The 17200-nt window shown below is 41.7% G+C and overlaps 1 long non-coding RNA gene across 1 annotated transcript; it reads left to right on the top strand.

Moving 5' to 3' along the window:
* Nucleotides 1-1595: 1595 nt before the first annotated feature.
* LOC116567665 lies at nucleotides 1596-16973 on the top strand. The gene is made up of 3 exons (XR_004276293.1): nucleotides 1596-1666; nucleotides 3957-3962; nucleotides 16963-16973. It is a non-coding gene; the product is annotated as an uncharacterized LOC116567665 (long non-coding RNA).
* Nucleotides 16974-17200: the final 227 nt, after the last annotated feature.

The following is a 17200-nucleotide window of genomic DNA, read 5'->3' as shown; positions in this document are numbered from 1 at the left end:
TCCCTGAGGGAGCTGAAACATGAAGTTCATCGGGCCATATTTACCCGTGGGCAGGGTCACTTGGCCTCAAACTTACCTTCCTCCTCCTCCTCATCAGGGCACCAGCCTTCTGTTTGCCTGTCGCCCCTTGTCCTGTTTCCTTGAAGCTAACCTCCTGGGAATGCCTGCATCTGGGTGCCTACACCAGAGTGCCAAAGAAGGATGCACGTGCCATAGGGGCCTTGTTTAGTTTTAATAACTAAAAATGTATTCATTTTTGTTTGTTGTAACAAATTACCACAACCTGGATGACTCAAAACAACTGAAATCATTCTCTCTCAGTTCTGGAGGCCAGAAGTCTACAATCAGGATCCCTGGGCCATAATCAAAGTGTCAGCAGGGCTGTGCCCCAGGGGCTGTAGGGGAGAGTCTGCTCCTGGCTTCTTCTACCCTCTGGAGACTGCTGGCATTCCTTGACTTGTGGCCACATCACCACAATTACTAGGCCAACATCTTAGAATCTCTATCTGCCTGTCTTCAGGTCACCTTCTCTGTGACTTGTCCAAACTCTCTGTACCTCCCTCTTATAGAGCACGCATGTGATGACATTCCTGACTCGCCTGGATAATCCAGGAAAATCTGCGTGTCTCAAGATCCTTAATTTAATGGCATCTGCAAGGATGCTTTTTTACCATTGAAGGTCACATTCACAGGTTCCAGAGATCAGGACATAGATGTCTTTTGGCAAGCCATTTTACAGTCTCCCCCCAAATCCCTACTCTGAGCACAGGTTGAACCTGTGTCCCCATCAAACTTTTCCAGAAGCCATGCATTTGAGTGTGTGCCTGGTACTTGTCTAACCATTAATATAATATTTTGGTCTCTATTTGGAAAGCATCCTTTGTCTATGTACTACATTGACCTGAATCCTAGAAGGAAGGAAGAGTCTCAGGCCTGAAATTCTTTATCTTAAACTCCTTGACTCACCACAGAAAGTTCTATCTATTACAAGTGGCCACTGTCTGTGAATGAAGTTGGTGCTGAGAACTTTCAGATCATTGATACTCTCATAGGATCTGTACGATAAGAACTGACAACTTAAAGACCATTTCTAGAATTGTTTTCAAATTACAAATCAGTTTAAACTTTCGCTCCAGTGGCCTAGAAATGAATTTTTCCAGAACAAGGCCCTGTTGTATTGTGAGGACTACATTCAGTCCAGAAACAAACTTCCCCTAATTAGGTTAAAAAAGAATTCCAAGTAGATTTACTACAAAGAGCCTGGTAACAGTTATGGAAAAGCCAAGCCAAACTTCAATTATGCAGTCTTTTTTGTGCTCCATGAAAGCCAGGTGATAGACTAAGGCTGCTAGTCGTAAATTCTTTGCTAGTAATATTCTCACTGCCAACTCTTTCCACTTGTTTGAGAAGCCTTTGTCCTATCTTACGACTTTCTGACTTCCGTGGCACACATCTGAGTGTCTCTGTTTGGAATTAGTAGGACAATCGCTTGTGACATCTCTTTCCTTCCGATCCTTCCATCAGAGAACTTCCAGTCAACCAGACCAATGCTTTTTAATTTTAATTTTTGCCATTTCTCTGAATTTGGGGGGCGGTAAAAAATGCAGAACATAAAATTTACCATCTTAACCATTTCTAAGTGTACATTTCAGTAGTGTTAAATATAGTCACAGTGTTGTGCAACCAATCTCCAGAACTTATTCATCTTGTAAAACTAAGTCTGTACCCACTAAACAGCAACTGCTCACTCTGACCCCCTCCCCTCCATTCTGGCAGGCACCACTCTATTTTCTGTCTCGATAACTTAACTGTTCTAGATAGTTCGTTTGAGCAGAATCAGTATTTGTCCTTCTGTGACTGGCTTATTTTACTCAGGACCATGACCTCAAGGTTCGTCCACATTAGAGCAGATGTCACAACTTCCTTTCTTTTTAAGATGAATAGTACTCCATTGTATGGACAGACCATATCTTGTTTCTCTACTCTTCGATCTATGGACACTTGGGTGGCTTCTGTCTCTTGCTTATTGTGAATGGTGCTACCGTAAACATGGGTGGACACACATCTATTTGAGTTCCTGTGTTCTGTTCATTTAGGTTCTTACTTTAAAGTAGAACTGCTGGATCATATGGTAACTGTCTAATTTTTGAAGAGCTGACAGACTTTCCCACAGAGGCTGCAGCATTTTACAGTCCGACCAACCTTGTCCAAGGGTTCCAATGTAAGCATGTCATCTTCAACATTCAGTATTCTCCGGAGGTTGTTTTGTTTTGTTTTGAGAGTAGCATCCTATGGAGGGTGAGGTGATACCTCATTGTGGTTTTGATCTGCATTTTCTTTAGGATCAGTGATATTAAGCATCTTTCACGTGCTTATTGCCATTTGTATATCATCTTTGGAGAAACGTCTGTTCAAATCCTTGGTCTGTTTTTGACCTGGGTTATTTGGAGGCTTTTTGTTGTTGGGTTGTAGTTCTTTATATATTATCAAGCGTATGATTTGTAGATATTTTGTTTCATACCTTAGATCGTGTTTCATTCTGTGGAGTGTCCTTTGATGCACAGAAGTTTGATTTTGGTCTAATTCGTCTGGTTTTATTTTTGTTGCTTATGGTTCTGATGTCCAGACAGTGCTTTCTTTTAAGACTTTATTTTTTTAGAGAAGTTTTGAGTTCACAGCAAAACTGAGAGATTTCCCACATACCTCCTCCTCCTACATATACAGAGATTTCCCCAGTATCCCTGAATGGTATATTTGTTACAATTGATGAATCAACATTGAAACATCATAGTTATCCTGAGTCCATAGTTTACATTAGAGTCCACTCTTGGTGCTGTACATTTTATGGGTTTTGTAAAACGTGCAATGACATGTATCCATCATTTAGTATCTCACAGAGTTTTTTCAGTTCTGTGAAAATCCCCTGCGCTCCATAAATTACCTTTTTAAAAAAAATTATATTTTTAAGCATGGAGGACATGGGGAGTTAGAGAGGAGAAGGGAGTTGGGGGAAATTGGAAGGGGAGGTGAATCATGAGAGACTATAGACTCTGAAAAACAATCTGAGGGGTTTGAAGTGGCGGGGCGGGTGGGAGGTTGGGGGAACCAGGTGGTGGGTATTAGAGAGGGCACGGATTGCATGGAGCACTGGGTGTGGTGCAAAAATAATGAATACTGTTATGCTGAAAATAAATAAAAAATAAATTTTAAAAAGAAAAAAAAATCCTCTGTGCTTCATCTGTCCACTCCTCCCCACTCCCCAACCCCTGGCAACCACTGTTCTTTTTACTGTCTCCATAGATTTGCCTTTTCCACAGTGTCGTATATTGGTAATCATACTGTATGTAGCCTTCTCAGGTTGGCTTTAGCAATATGCATTTAAGTTTCCTCTGTGTGTTTGCATGGCTTGATGGCTCACTTCTTTTTAGTGCTGAAAGATATTCCATTGTCTGGATGTAGCACAACTTATTAACCCAGCCCCCTCCTAAAGAACATCTTGGTTGCTGTCAAGTGTTGGTGAAAAATTGCTATAAATATCCAGGTGCAGATTCCTTTGTGAACCTAAATCATCAACTCCTTTGGGTCCTTAGCAAGGAACAAGAATGCTGCATCCTATAGTAACAATATGTTTAGTATTATAAGAAATAAATAAAACAATAACTGTCTTCCAAAGTGGCTATATCATTTTGCATTCCCAGGAGCAAGTAAAAATTCCTGTTGCTCCACATCCTCACCAGCATTTGGTGTTGTCAGTGTTCTGGGTCTTTGACATTCTAATAAACATATTGTGGTATCTCATTATTGTCTTTTTTAAAGATTTTATTTATTTGAGAGAGAGACAATGTGAGTGAGGAAAGAGACACAGGGACAAGCTTGCTTCCCGAACTACAGTGCACCAGAGTTCCTTTTTCTCCACATCCTTGCCAACACTTATTATTTCTTTTTTATTCAAAGAGTTCTTTGTATATTTTAGATAACAGTCAGATATGTCTTTGCAAATATTTTCTCCCAGTCTATGGCTTACCTTCTAAATCTCTTGATACTATATTTCACAGAGTTTTCAATTTAATAAAGCCCAGCTCATCGATTCTTTATCACATAGATCATGCTTCGGGTGGTATATCTAAAGTCATCACCATACCCAGGCCAGTGCTTTTTACAGTGTATTTTGCATACAACTCAAGTGTGGACTTTGCCAAATGCACATTCTGATTGAGAAAATCACATATAGGGACCGGGATTTAGTATTTCTAACAGGCTCCCAAATGATGCTGATGCTGTTGAATGCCATAGATGACACTTTATCGGCCGGGTTCAAAGAAGAAGACAAGTCCTACTAACACTATTAACCGTAAGTTATTCATGGCCATTCTTCAGATACTGGATTATAAGCCCTTGACAAATACAACAGTTCGTATAATGCTCACAACTCTGTAAGGGTGATATTTCATTTTTCCAGGACTTTTTTTTAGTTTTAGTGTCCAATGTTAGAAACCCAACCAAAATTAATACCAACGAAAAAGGACTTTTGAAGAAACACATTAAGAGGGAAGTCTGGAGGACGTGAGGTCAATCTGGCTATGACATTTGTCACCCCATTGACTGCCAGGGTTGATTCTGCTGATCTGGCTGGCTAAGCGGGTGACCCCTTCGCCCCTCACCGCTCCATGTGCATCCCTCCCAAGGCTGCGTGCACCGTTGAAGAGACAACCTTCCCTGATAGAGGAGGACCTTTCTTTGGTTGAGGGTATACGAGGAGCTGCGCTCCCCTGCTGGAACCTCCAAACAAGCTCTCAAGAAGGAAGTCTGGAGGCAAATGTGGCTTTGGGGATGATGACAGGGGACACGGTCTCTCCTAGAGTGTCGTGAGCCTGGTACCCCTTCCCCTCTCCTCCTCCCACTTACATTTGACTCTTCGGTTTATTCTGTCCTACTCCAGACCGGCTTTCCTCTATGTAAGATGAAACACAGCTTCAGCAGCTACCTTTAGTTCTTGATGCAAGGAGAAAGACAATGTTGACCTCTGTCTTTAGAATAAATAAGACCCCAGAGAAGGATTCTGATTGCCCTCACTCAAGTCGATTTCCCAGCTGTGGGCTGCTCTCCATGGCTAAGAAGTGGGTCACTATTATTCGTCAAGCCTGGGCCAGAGATGTGGAACTGGTGAATGGTAACCCCTCCATCACCAGATGGCATCGGACCATTCCCCAAAGAAAGAGACACCTAGCAGACAAAACAACAGAAACCAACAACAGAGTCAGCATCTCTACTTCAACAATGAGAAAACTGAGATTGGCAAAGTTTCAACAACCTGTCCAACTTATACATCTACTAAGAGAAAGACCCAGGTTTTCCCAAAGTGCTGTTCAGACATGCCCTGGAGGGCCTGGGAAACCAAGCCTACCTCTCACTTGCTAGGTTACGCTGACATGGCACTGTAGGCTGGTCACTGAGACATGAATCTGACTCTGGCTCTGTTAGAGAAATAGTCTTCTCAACTACAACCAAAAGGCCTCACTACTGTACCACATACTTTATTGAATGAGCTTATCTTGGCCTCCTGCAAGTGGTAATGAGAACAGAAAATCCCTCTTCTCTCCCCTGTTGATAAAGGACCTGACACTGGGGCCATGTGGAAGAGAGAAGAATGTATAATAGGACAGAGATACAGGGGCACATGAACAGGGACTCTGGACATCACAGTGAAGAAGGCTTAGAACCACACTCATGGATCTCGAAGCTACTCTCCCAATAAAGAGGAGCAAAGGGGGTTGGAGAGAGAAGGGGGCTTTCTAACTATACTAGGACTACAGCAAGGTCAGTGACACAGCACCTGAAGCACGAAGGTAAGTAGATTACCACTGTCTTGACCAGCTAAATGCCCCACTCATTCCTAAGATAGCGGTTCAAAGTCCCTTCCTCACGGGGAACCTCTTTGACCCTCCAAATTATACCAGCCTTTCTCATCATACCCCGTGTGCTTCTTGCACATTATTATCACAGTTTATAACATACCACATGGTCCTTCATGAATGACTGTCTCCTCCACGAAACTGTAAGTTCTGGGAGAGTACATCTGTCCCCCATTCTGTGCCCAGTATCTCACATGCTGAGTACATAGTAGGTGTTCAGTTGATAAATATGGAATTATTAATTATTCTTAAAGGATTGTCCTATGAGATTTTCAACTAAGTGGATTTTTTAAAATGCAGAATGTGGTACTTCGCCGTTAAACTAACTGCATAGAAATATAAACCAAATGACTTGTAATGGTGATTGATGAGTGTTAGAATTGGGGCACATTACTTTGACATTCCAATGTTTTCTAATTTTTAATCACTCTGTCTTCAATAATGTCTTCCCTCCTTAAACTTTAATTAAGCTTGCAAGACAAAACAAATGAAGGTGTCAAGAATAAAGGTAAAAATCAGCCCAGCAGAAGGTGGGAATAATGGAGTTGAGGAGGACATGTTCAAGGGAGCTGGCAGACAAGGACAGAGGCATACAAAATGAGCCACTCACTTGCAGCTCAGTCAAGCAATCTTGATCACATTGTGTGTCTCAGCCTCCTTACCATCTTCAGAATTGGCTGAGACGAATAGCACAGTCCACCAACTTTCCAAAGCTCTTTCCACACTGCATGGTTTGCTGTATTAATATATAATTCTATCTCTTGTCATATAAACACAAAACTTGAACTGATTGACAACAGATTTTCCTCCATCAAGTCCTGGATAGTGAGAAATCTAACAAAATGTGGGAAACTTATCTCTACAACATACTGTTGTATGGTTTCCTTTCTTCCTCATTGCCTGAGACCTGAATCATTCTGGAAAGTAACCAACTCATGTTCAGCTTCCAGCTTCTCTTCATCTGGGTTTCAGTAAGCTCTTAATAAAAAGAATTTCTTTTAAGGGTGCCTGGGTGGCTCAGTCCATTAAGCATCCAACCCATGATTTCGGCTAAGGTCATGAGATCAAGCCCTGAGTCAGGTTCCACACTCAGTGGGGGTCTGCTCCCTTTCCTTCTGCCCCTACCACTGTTCACACTTTCTCTCCCCCTCCCCAAATAAATAAATAAATAAACTCTTAAATAAATAAATATCATATTAACAATTCACCACACTGCTATGACTTGCCTAGCAAGTTCTAGGGAGAAAAGATGTGTGCATGAGGGAATCCCATACACTGATTTGTACAGGATGCACAGATGCAAAGCCTATTTGTGATGAGGAAAACTGACTCCATGTTTCCTGTCTGAATATTGATGGCTTTCAAGCTTTACCCTCCTCTTCCCCTGTGCCCTCATGTGAACATTCTCTGAGAAAGCCTGGGGACTTCCTTTGTTGGTGGAAGCCATTGCCCCCACATTAAAAGCCCAGGCTGGTCTCCTTCCCTTGCTCTCTCAAGCCACTTGGAGCCTACTTTAAGAGGCCTGGCCTGCTGTCCAAAGACTTCAGTTATGTGAGCTATATACCTTTTCCATACCCTCTCAATATGTGTGTGGCATCATCAGTTTGAACATTTGAAAACAAACTTCAGGTAGGTTCCATCTGTCTCTGCAGGAGACCAGAATGCTGTTTGATTGGGATTCCTTGGCAAACTGCCATGGATAAAGGGAAGCCATAGGAACTGAGGGTCTTGGGGTCTACAGGAAGAGTCAGTGATGAGTCCTGAGAAGGAAAGGACTACATCTGCACCAAGGGAATTGCTTCACAAGGAAGCAATCTCTGAACAAAGCAGCTTGCTAGAGAAAGGCACTAGCTTCCCACAAACTGTGCAGGTCCAGAGGACATGATGCTGGCCTCCAGCAGTGCCTGGTAAGGAAGATTATTCCTTCCTCCTTTATCACTCTTCTCTCCCCACTCTTCATTGTCTGGCGGGGTGGGGGGGGGGCATGCCAAATATTTTGGAAATGAGGAAGGAGAATCATAGAAAAGAGAATCTATCCAACCTCTTCCCCACCCCCACCAACTTGAAAGTTTTCTGCTCACTAAGACCTACATAAATACCTGTACCTTGAATGGAGGGTGGACATGGAGACTCTTATGTGAAACTCATCCTTCTAAATACAAAATTGAAACTGGACTAAAAGTGACTATAGGGTTTTTTAATACCTGAGATTGACCAGAAATATACAATGGCCTAACTTTTCCTATAAGGGGAAGGGAAAATAAGCAAAGTTGAAGGGGTAAAGGGAAAACCAGTGAAATTGTCCCTTGTTTCTTCGACATTCTGGTTACAGTAATAAATAACCACTGCCACCACCATTCCCCAAAGTGAAAAAGGAAACATTTCATGGCAGTTCCACTGATAGGCTGGACTCTGACATCAGCAGACCACAGAGATGGTCTAGATAGTGTATGGTCCTCTCAGAATGCTCTGGAAGTAAGGCCCAGTTACTTTACAGCTTAATTATAGTCAGGGAAGTAATTCTAGAGAAACACTTCCAGATCATCACAGGCCACTCAAGACCTGCAGTTACCTGGTTTCACCTGTCAATTTAGGACACGCCTTAGAGCTATCCAAAATTACATTACAAAAGTTTGTCTAAATATATATAAGTATGTGTCCTTTGGGTTAGGGATTGAGGTTTCACTGATGAATCTGGCAAAGCTTCAGACAAACTAGTTAATCTGGTGGGTTTGCCCAATAGCCACTGATACGAAGTTTCCAGGTCTATGTGCCATCATCCTCAACCACCCTACACCATCTACTGACCCAGCTTATGGCTGACTAGGGCAACTCCAGTCTCTTCATTCCCCATTTGGTGGAGCAAAATCCACCTCCATCCTGCACCCATTAGCTCTGGCTCTAACTCTGTGGCCACAGGTTAACAGCCTGATTTTCCTTCCTTGAGGAAGCTCTAGCTGTGTGAAAGAAGATACCAGCCTCAGTATGTCTTTTATTCTTCCTCATAGGATCTGGTTTTAGCTTCTTCACTAACCCAAAGGCCCTCCTATAATATGTTCCAGTTTCTCTAAGCCTGTGCAAATAAGCTGTGAGCTCCGTGCTCCAAAAACATGGTGTGGACTCTAGCCAAGAACAGGGAGAATTGTTCCAAATTCTTCCTCTTTTTAAAAATATCTATTACTGGAGCAGGAGTGTACAAAAATACCTTGAATATACTGCAGATTCAGTTCCAGACCACTCCAATAAAGGATATACCACAATAAAGCCAGTCAAATTAATTTGTTTCATTTCCCAGTGTATATAAAAGTTATATTTTCACTACATTGTACTCCATTAAGTGCAGTAGAATGCATAGCAGTAATGGCCACAGTCGCCAAACTGTGGAAGGAGCCAAGATGCTCTTCAACAGACGAACGGATAAAGAAGATATGGCCCATATATACAATGGAATATTACTCAGCCATCAGAAAGGATGAATACCCGCCATTTGCATCAACATGAATGGAACTGGAGGAGATCATGCTGAGTGAAATAAGTCCAGCAGAGAAAGACAATTACTATATGTTTCACCTATTTGTGAAAGATAAGGAATAGCATGGAGGACATTAGGAGAGGGAAGGGGAAAATGAAGCTGGTGATATCAGAGGGGGAGATGAACCATGAACTCCAGGAATCAAAATAAGGGGCTTTTGGGGAGAGGAATGAGTGAGCTCAGTGATGGATATTAAGGAGGGCAAGTTAAGGAGGGCAAGTATTGCATAGAGCACTGGGTGTTATACACAAACAATGAGTCATGGAGCACCACACCAAAAACTATTGATGTGGGGTGCCTGCATAGCTTAGTAGGTTAAGTCTCTGCCTTTGGGACCGTTCATAATCCCAGGGTCCTGGGATCAAGCCCCACATCGGACTCTCTGCTCAGCAGGAGGCCTGTTTCCCTCTCTCTCTCTGCCTGCTTGTGATCTCTCTCCCTCTCTCTGTCAAATAAATAAATAAAATCTTGGCATTTGCGACAACATGGATGGAACTAGAGCGTATCATGCTTAGCGAAATAAGTCAAGCAGAGAAAGACAACTATCATATGATCTCCCTGATATGAGGAAGTGGTGATGCAACATGGGGGCTTAAGTGGGGAGGAGAAGAATAAATGAAACAAGATGGGATTGGGAGGGAGACAAACCATAAGTGACTCTTAATCTCACAAAACAAACTGAGGGGTGCTTTGGTGAGTGCTGTGAAGTGTGTAAACCTGGTGATTCACAGACCTGTACCCCTGGGGATTAAAACATATGTTTATAAAAAATAAAAAATTTTAAAAAAATCTTAAAAAAAAACTATTGTTCTTCTCCTACCCACTTAAGCCCCCATGGAGACAAACCATAAGTGACTTTTAATCTCACAAAACAAACTGAGGGTTGCTGGGAGGAGGGGGTTTGGGAGAAGGGGGTGGGATTATGGACATTGGGGAGGGTATGTGCTTTGGTGAGTGCTGTGAAGTGTGTAAACCTGGTGATTCACAGACCTGTACCCCTGGGGATAGAGTATTATGCCTCCATCAGAAAGGATGAATACCCAACTTTTGTAGCAACATGGACGGGACTGGAAGAGATTATGCTGAGTGAAATAAGTCAAGCAGAGAGAGTCAATTATCATATGGTTTCATTTATTTGTGGAGCATAACAAATAGCATGGAGGACATGGGGACTTAGAGTGGAGAAGGGAGTTGGGGGAAATTGGAAGGGGAGGTGAACCATGAGAGACTATGGACTCTGAAAAACAATCTGAGGGTTTTGAAGGGACGGGGGGTGGGAGGTTGGGGTACCAGGTGGTGGGTATTATAGAGGGCACGGATTGCATGGAGCACGGGGTGTGGTGCAAAAATAATGAATACTGTTATGCTGGAAATAAAAAAAAAAATAAAAAATAAATTAAATATTAAAAAAAAAAACTATTGATGTACTGTATGGTGACTAACAATACATAATAAAAATAAAAATACTTTATTGCTAAAACAAAACTAAACTAAACTAACCATCATCCAAGCTCTCAGCAAGTCATAATCTTTTTGCTGGTGGAGAGTCTGGCCCCAGTGCTGATAGCTGCTGACTACTCAGCGTAATGGTTGATGAAAGCTGGGGTGGCTGTGGCAATTTCTCAGAACAACACAATGAAGTTTGCCCATCAATTGACTCTCCCTTTCACAAATGATTTCTTTGTAGCACACAATGTTTTATAGCATTTTACCCACAGAATGTCTTTGAAAACTGCAGTCAATCCTCTCAAACCCTCCACCTGCTTTATCAATTAATTTTATGTAGTATTCTGAATCCTTTGTTCTTATTTCAACAGTCTTCATATCATCTCCACCAGCAGCAGATTCCATCCCAGAAAACCACTTCCTTTGCTCATCCATAAGAAGCGATTCCTCAACTGGTCAGGTTTTATCATGAAATCGCAGCACTTCAATCCCATTTTCAGGCTCCACTGCTGATTCTAATCCTCTTGCTGTTTCTACCACAGCCATAGTGACTTCTCTCCACTGAGGTCTTGAACCTTTCAAAGTCATCCATGAGGGCGGGAATCAATTTTCTCCAAATTCTTGTGAGCATTGATATTCGACCTCTTCCCAAGAATCTTGCATATTCTTAATGGCATCTAGAATGGTGAATCCTTTCCAGAAGGTTTTCAGTCTGCTTTGCCCAGATTCAGCACAGGTACCACTGTCTATGACATCTATTGCCTCTCAAAATGTATTTCTTAAATAATAAGACTGAAAAGTTGAAATTACTCCTTGATCTATGGGCTACAAAAAGGTGTTGTGTTAGCTGATGTGAAAACAACACTCATCTCACTGTCCATTTCCATCAGAGTTTTTGGGTGATCTGGTGCATTGCCAGTGAGTAATAGGTCTCAACAGTGGGCTTAAAATATTCAGTAAACCATGTTGCAAATAGCTGAGCTGTCATCTAGGCTTTGTTGTTTCATTTATCTCAGGCAGAGGAGATTTAGCATAAATTTTTAAGGTCCCTAGGATTTTCAGAGTGGTCAATATGCATTGGCTTCAATTTAATGTTACCAGTTGCATTAGCCCCTAACAAGACAGTCAGCCTGCCTTTTGATGCTTTGAAGACAAACACTGAGTTCTCCTCTCCAGCTATTAAACTCCTACATGACTCTTCCAATAGAAGGTTGTTTTGTCTACACTGGAAATCTGTTGTTCAGTGTATCCACCTTCATGAACTATCTTAGCTAGACCTTCTACATCACTTTCTTTGCAGCTTCAACACAGGCACTTGCTGCTTCACCTCTCACTTTCATACTTTGGACACAGCTGTCTTCCTTTAACCTCATGAACCAACCTCTGCGAGCTTCAGACATTTCTTCTGCAGCTTCCTCACCTCACTCAGACTTCATAAAATTGAAGAGAGTTTGGGTCTTGCTCTGGATTAAACTCTGGCTTAAGGATATGCAGTTGGTTTGATCTTCTATCCAGACCACTCAGACTTTCTCCATATCAGCAATAGGGCTATTTTTCTTTCTTGTTATTTGTGTGTTCACTGAAGTAGCACTTTTCATTTCCTTCAAGAATTTCCCCTTTGTATTCACAACTTGTCTTAAATCTGTGGATGCAAAAAGACTTAGCTTTAGGCCTATCTCATCTTTCAATATGCTTCTTCACTGAGCTTAATCATGTTTAACTGGTTTTTTTTTTTTTTTTTTGTATTCTTAATCATGTTTAACTGTTGATTTGAAGTAAGAGACATGTGATTCTTTCTTTCACTTGAACACTTAGTGGCCGCTGTAGGGTCATTAATTGGCCCAATTTCAATATTTTTGTATCTCAGGAAATAAGAAGGCCTAAGGAGAGGGAGAGAGATTGGGAGAATGGCTAGTTGGAAGAGTCAGGACACACACAACATTAAATATTAAGTTCACCACTTTACATGGATGTTGTCTGTGGTGCTCCAAAACAATTACCATAGCAACATCAACAATCACAGATCACCATAATGAATATAATAATGATGAAAAAGTTTAAAACAGTGTGAGAATTATCAAAATGTGACATAGAGACACAAAGTGAGCAAATGCTTTTGGAAAAATAACACCAACAGACTTGGCTCAAGGCAGGTTTGCCAAACCTTCAATCTGAAAAAAACACACTATCTGCAGTAAAGTGAAGCTTGACAAAATGAGATACGCCTGCACACATATGATGTTGTGTAGTGATTTATGATTTACAAAACGCTTCCCATAGGCCATTTCTAGCTTTTATAGAAGAATCAATATCGGCAATGCAGCATGTTTGTACATACAACATTGTGCAGTGATTTATAGTTTACAAAACACTTTGCCATATGCTGTCTGGCATATATAGCAGCCAATTTATAGTAGACTCACTTGAAAAATGTTAATCGTTACAACCTCTCATCTTTTTTGTAAATGTTGATACTGAAAATCTCCCCTTTCCATTTTGCATAGGGACTTTAAGTGTAGTTTTGTTAAGAAGTTAACGATGTGACATCTAATTTTGCAAGGTTCTGATCATTTGGGGTTGTCAGGATTCTCACAGGCATCTCCTCTTCCACTTCTGCATGAATATGGATCACTGAAAGATAGCAGAGTCTTAGAGTTAAGACTAGGCAATGAAATCAGAAAAACTGGGTTCAAGTTTTGACTCCCCTTTGTGATCTTGGAGGTATTTCATTTCTTTGCCTCTTTCCTTATATAAGAACAGGTCATTATAAGACCTAACTTTCGTGGGAATTAACTGAGTGCATCTGTTTACCACTTAGCACAAAGCCTGGTAGATGGCTAGTGCTTGTTACTTGTAGTTACTCTTGTTGCTAGTGATGGTATTTTGGATGCCATTGATTTCCGTTCCCAGAGGGTTGGTTGACAATGTCAAAGAAAAGCACTGCAGCACACCAAGAGAAAATTTCCCTGTGGAGGCATTGATTCACTTACTAGTCATTAAACATAAAAACTAACTTCCCTAATTTATTTTTAAATGACCTACCTTTTATATTTCTCTCATCTACAAGGTTAGTATAATGTCTTCTTTTTCAACCTTTCAAAAAATTTCAAATGTTCTATTTTTATCATAAATTCATAACCTACTAATGAAATCCTAAAATAAAGCTATTCTACAAATTGGTTTTTTATTATGAGTAACAAAATGGAGTTTCAGCCAGTTATTGATTATTTGGTCCAAAATGTGTTTATCAAAACATGAACATGGGAATGAGTGAAGGGAGAATGAACTCATCCTACGATCTAGCTGTCGTTAGTCCGCACACACTCTTGAGCAAGCTTTTCCTGGTTGGAATGATGACTTAAAAATCCATGTCTTCCCACTGCAGATCAAACCAGAAAATTTTTTAAAAATTGTGGTGGTCCTAAGGAAATACAACTGACATGCAAATTGTCTGACAAGGAATGTAACCAAGAGGTCTCTCCGCCCAAACATGGAGAAGTAACAATAAGGACGTATACTCACTTACCATACTCATAGGCAGGAAACCACCACTGACCACATGAACACACGAAAGAGACAAGTCCAGATATCCTGACCTAGGGTCTCAGTGTGTGTTCACAGTATAGACAACACAGTGAAGCCCAGACAGCTCCTTCTGCACCAAAGATGTTGACCATCCTGTCTAGAAAACTTGCAATGCTCTGACAAAGCTGCCATTAGGCACAGCATTTACCAGAAAGTTAGGGGGATTGTGGCCCTAATGTTGAACTAGACATAATGTCCCTTTATTTTACCAGAAGTGCTGATTTCTCTCTGTTCAGCTCCACACAGCTGATGTGACAATAGCATCTAGACTGAATGCTGTAAATACTTGCAGTCAAACTATTTTAGAAGTCGGTTCCAGAACACAGACGACAGTGTTGACTTCATTTGCATTTGTGTCACCATCATTTCTTACAACAGCTCCTCTCTGATACCTCAGTCCTGGAGGTCGTAACAGCTCCCTGCTGTTGTTGCTCCAAAGTGTCCCTCTGTCCCTCAGCATGTCCTTTAACTTGCCTGTAGCTGTGTCAATCAATAGCTGACTAAAATGTCCTCAGTTTCCCCACCTGAGCATCTCCTCTCTTCTACAACTCTGACTGACACAGCTCTCCTTTCTTTTTCTTTTAATAATACAGAATAAAGAAAGTGGAAGAACAAAATAATTGGAAGGCATGAAAAAACTCAGTTTCCTTGGGAACCTCACAATGTGGGGTTGATCAACTAAAGATGATGATAATCTTGACAAGGAGGACTTGTTGAGTTGTGGCTCAGTTACCCTACTCAGGCTATCACATATAAAAGCATATACTGGAAATAGGAAACATTCCTTCACAGTGCAGATGAGTGCCAGAAATTTGAGGCAGGTGTTTCAAATCAGGTAATTGTATTCAAGAGTGAGAGATAGAAAACCTGAGACCTTTCATAAGTGCTCTGCAAAATGGATGCAGAGAGCGGTGTTATGGGAATCTAAAAGTAAACCTAGGTGTCAATAAAGTCTATTTAGTTTAGTTAACAGAGAAGTTCCCGTGTTGGTTTCTTAGGTTCAACAAATGCACCATGCTAACGTGAAAGGCTGTCATTGGGGGAGGCTAAAACTGGCTGAGCCATCTCCAAGGTAAGCCTCCAAGCAGTCTGTGCAATTTTTTTGTAAATCTAAAAGTACTTCAAATTTTAAAAATTTCTTTGAAACAAAAAAATAAGTCTATGGAAATAAAAAACTTATACTTTTAACAATTTTCATTATAAATCATTTACCTTACACTCACACACTGATGTCTAAGGAAACAGAGTATTCTGAGCAAAAATTTGTTTTCAGAAAGGTCATTCTTGGGGTGCCTGGGTGTCTCAGTCAGTTAAGTGTCCAACTTTGGTACTGGCTCAACCATGACCTCAGGGTTATGGGATGGAGCCTCATGTCGGGCTTCATGCTCAATGTAGAGTCGGCTTGAGATTCTCTCTCTGCCTCTGACCCTCCTCACCCACCCCACCTCCTGTGTGTGCACACGTGCATGCTCTCTCTGTGTCTCAAATAAATAAACACATAAAATCTTTTCCTTCTTTTCTTTTTTTTTTTTTTTTTAGGAGATCCACCGATCTTTTTTCCCCCTTGCTTTATTTTTAGGTTACTTTTCAGGTTTTATATGATAAACATGTATTATTCTTATAAGGAAATAAAGATGTTATAGTTTAGGATAAAATCCATTTTTGTTTTAGTTCCAAAAACCCTACCAGCTTCTGATGGGTTAGTGAGTTCCATCACTGGGAACACCTCATCCCCATCTGCTCTGTCATCCTACCATGTGAGGTCATCATCACCTGTTGCCTGGAAGTTCCTTTTCGAGTACAAAGTTTCTATCTCAGAGGCCAGGAGCAGCTGGCTCTCCACACTCAAGGGAATCAATTGTCCTGTTTCTTCCCCCACCTCAGTCCTACCGTCTGTTCCACAGACCACGGGTAAAAGCATGATGCCACCTTGGATGAGGATAGGTGGCATCCTGTCCTCAGCCTTGCCACAGCAGCTGGCATCCCGCTTATTCCCACCGACCACCGCCAACACACAGCTTTCCCTGCAATTCCACGTTCTATGCTGTGATAGAAAACACTAGGGCAGAGCTTCCCAGCAAGGTACAGTCCCCGGGATTGTGACCTTTACAGGCCACAACTGGGCCAAGGTCTGGGTGTTGGGAGCTTCAGGCAGCCTTCTCCCTCCCATCCCCAGGCATTCTACAAATGCTACCATTTTCTACATGCACCAGGATCTGAAAATCTTCCACCTAAGATGGACATGAGAGTCTACTGCAGCTGAGGGACTACCTCCAGGCCTTCACCCAGGCCACCATGCTGCCCCTGCAGCCGGGCCTGGCTGTCCCTGCACACATCTCTGTGCTGCCTCCATGTTCACTGAGAGCCGTTGCCTCTCCTCTGCTGAAGGGTCATGAGAGCAGCTCCAGTCCCAGGAGCACTGCTTATCAGGTGTGTCCTCCTGAGCCCAGTCTCCTCAACTGGAAGAACAGAACTTCTACTTTCCAGTTGTTGTGCAGATTAAATGAGCAGGGAAAGGGAATGCAGCCAGCACAGCCCAGTACATGGACTTCTTCACAAGATACGTCTTTTCCTTTCCCTCCTTTTCCTTATCTCCCTCCCAGACTTCTACCCCTTACGCCCTCCCTTCCAGCTTTTACTACTTTCACTCAACTATGTTTCTCAGCTTTGGTGGAATTGGGATGTTTTTAGTAATTTTTAGCTAATAAGAATGCTGGCTAGTGAG

The sequence above is a fragment of the Mustela erminea genome, chromosome 1, assembly GCF_009829155.1.
Source record: "Mustela erminea isolate mMusErm1 chromosome 1, mMusErm1.Pri, whole genome shotgun sequence".
NCBI classification, from domain to species: Eukaryota; Metazoa; Chordata; class Mammalia; order Carnivora; family Mustelidae; genus Mustela; species Mustela erminea.
Note: the sequence above shows the minus strand (reverse complement) of the source record. Positions and strands in the feature narration are given on the sequence as shown.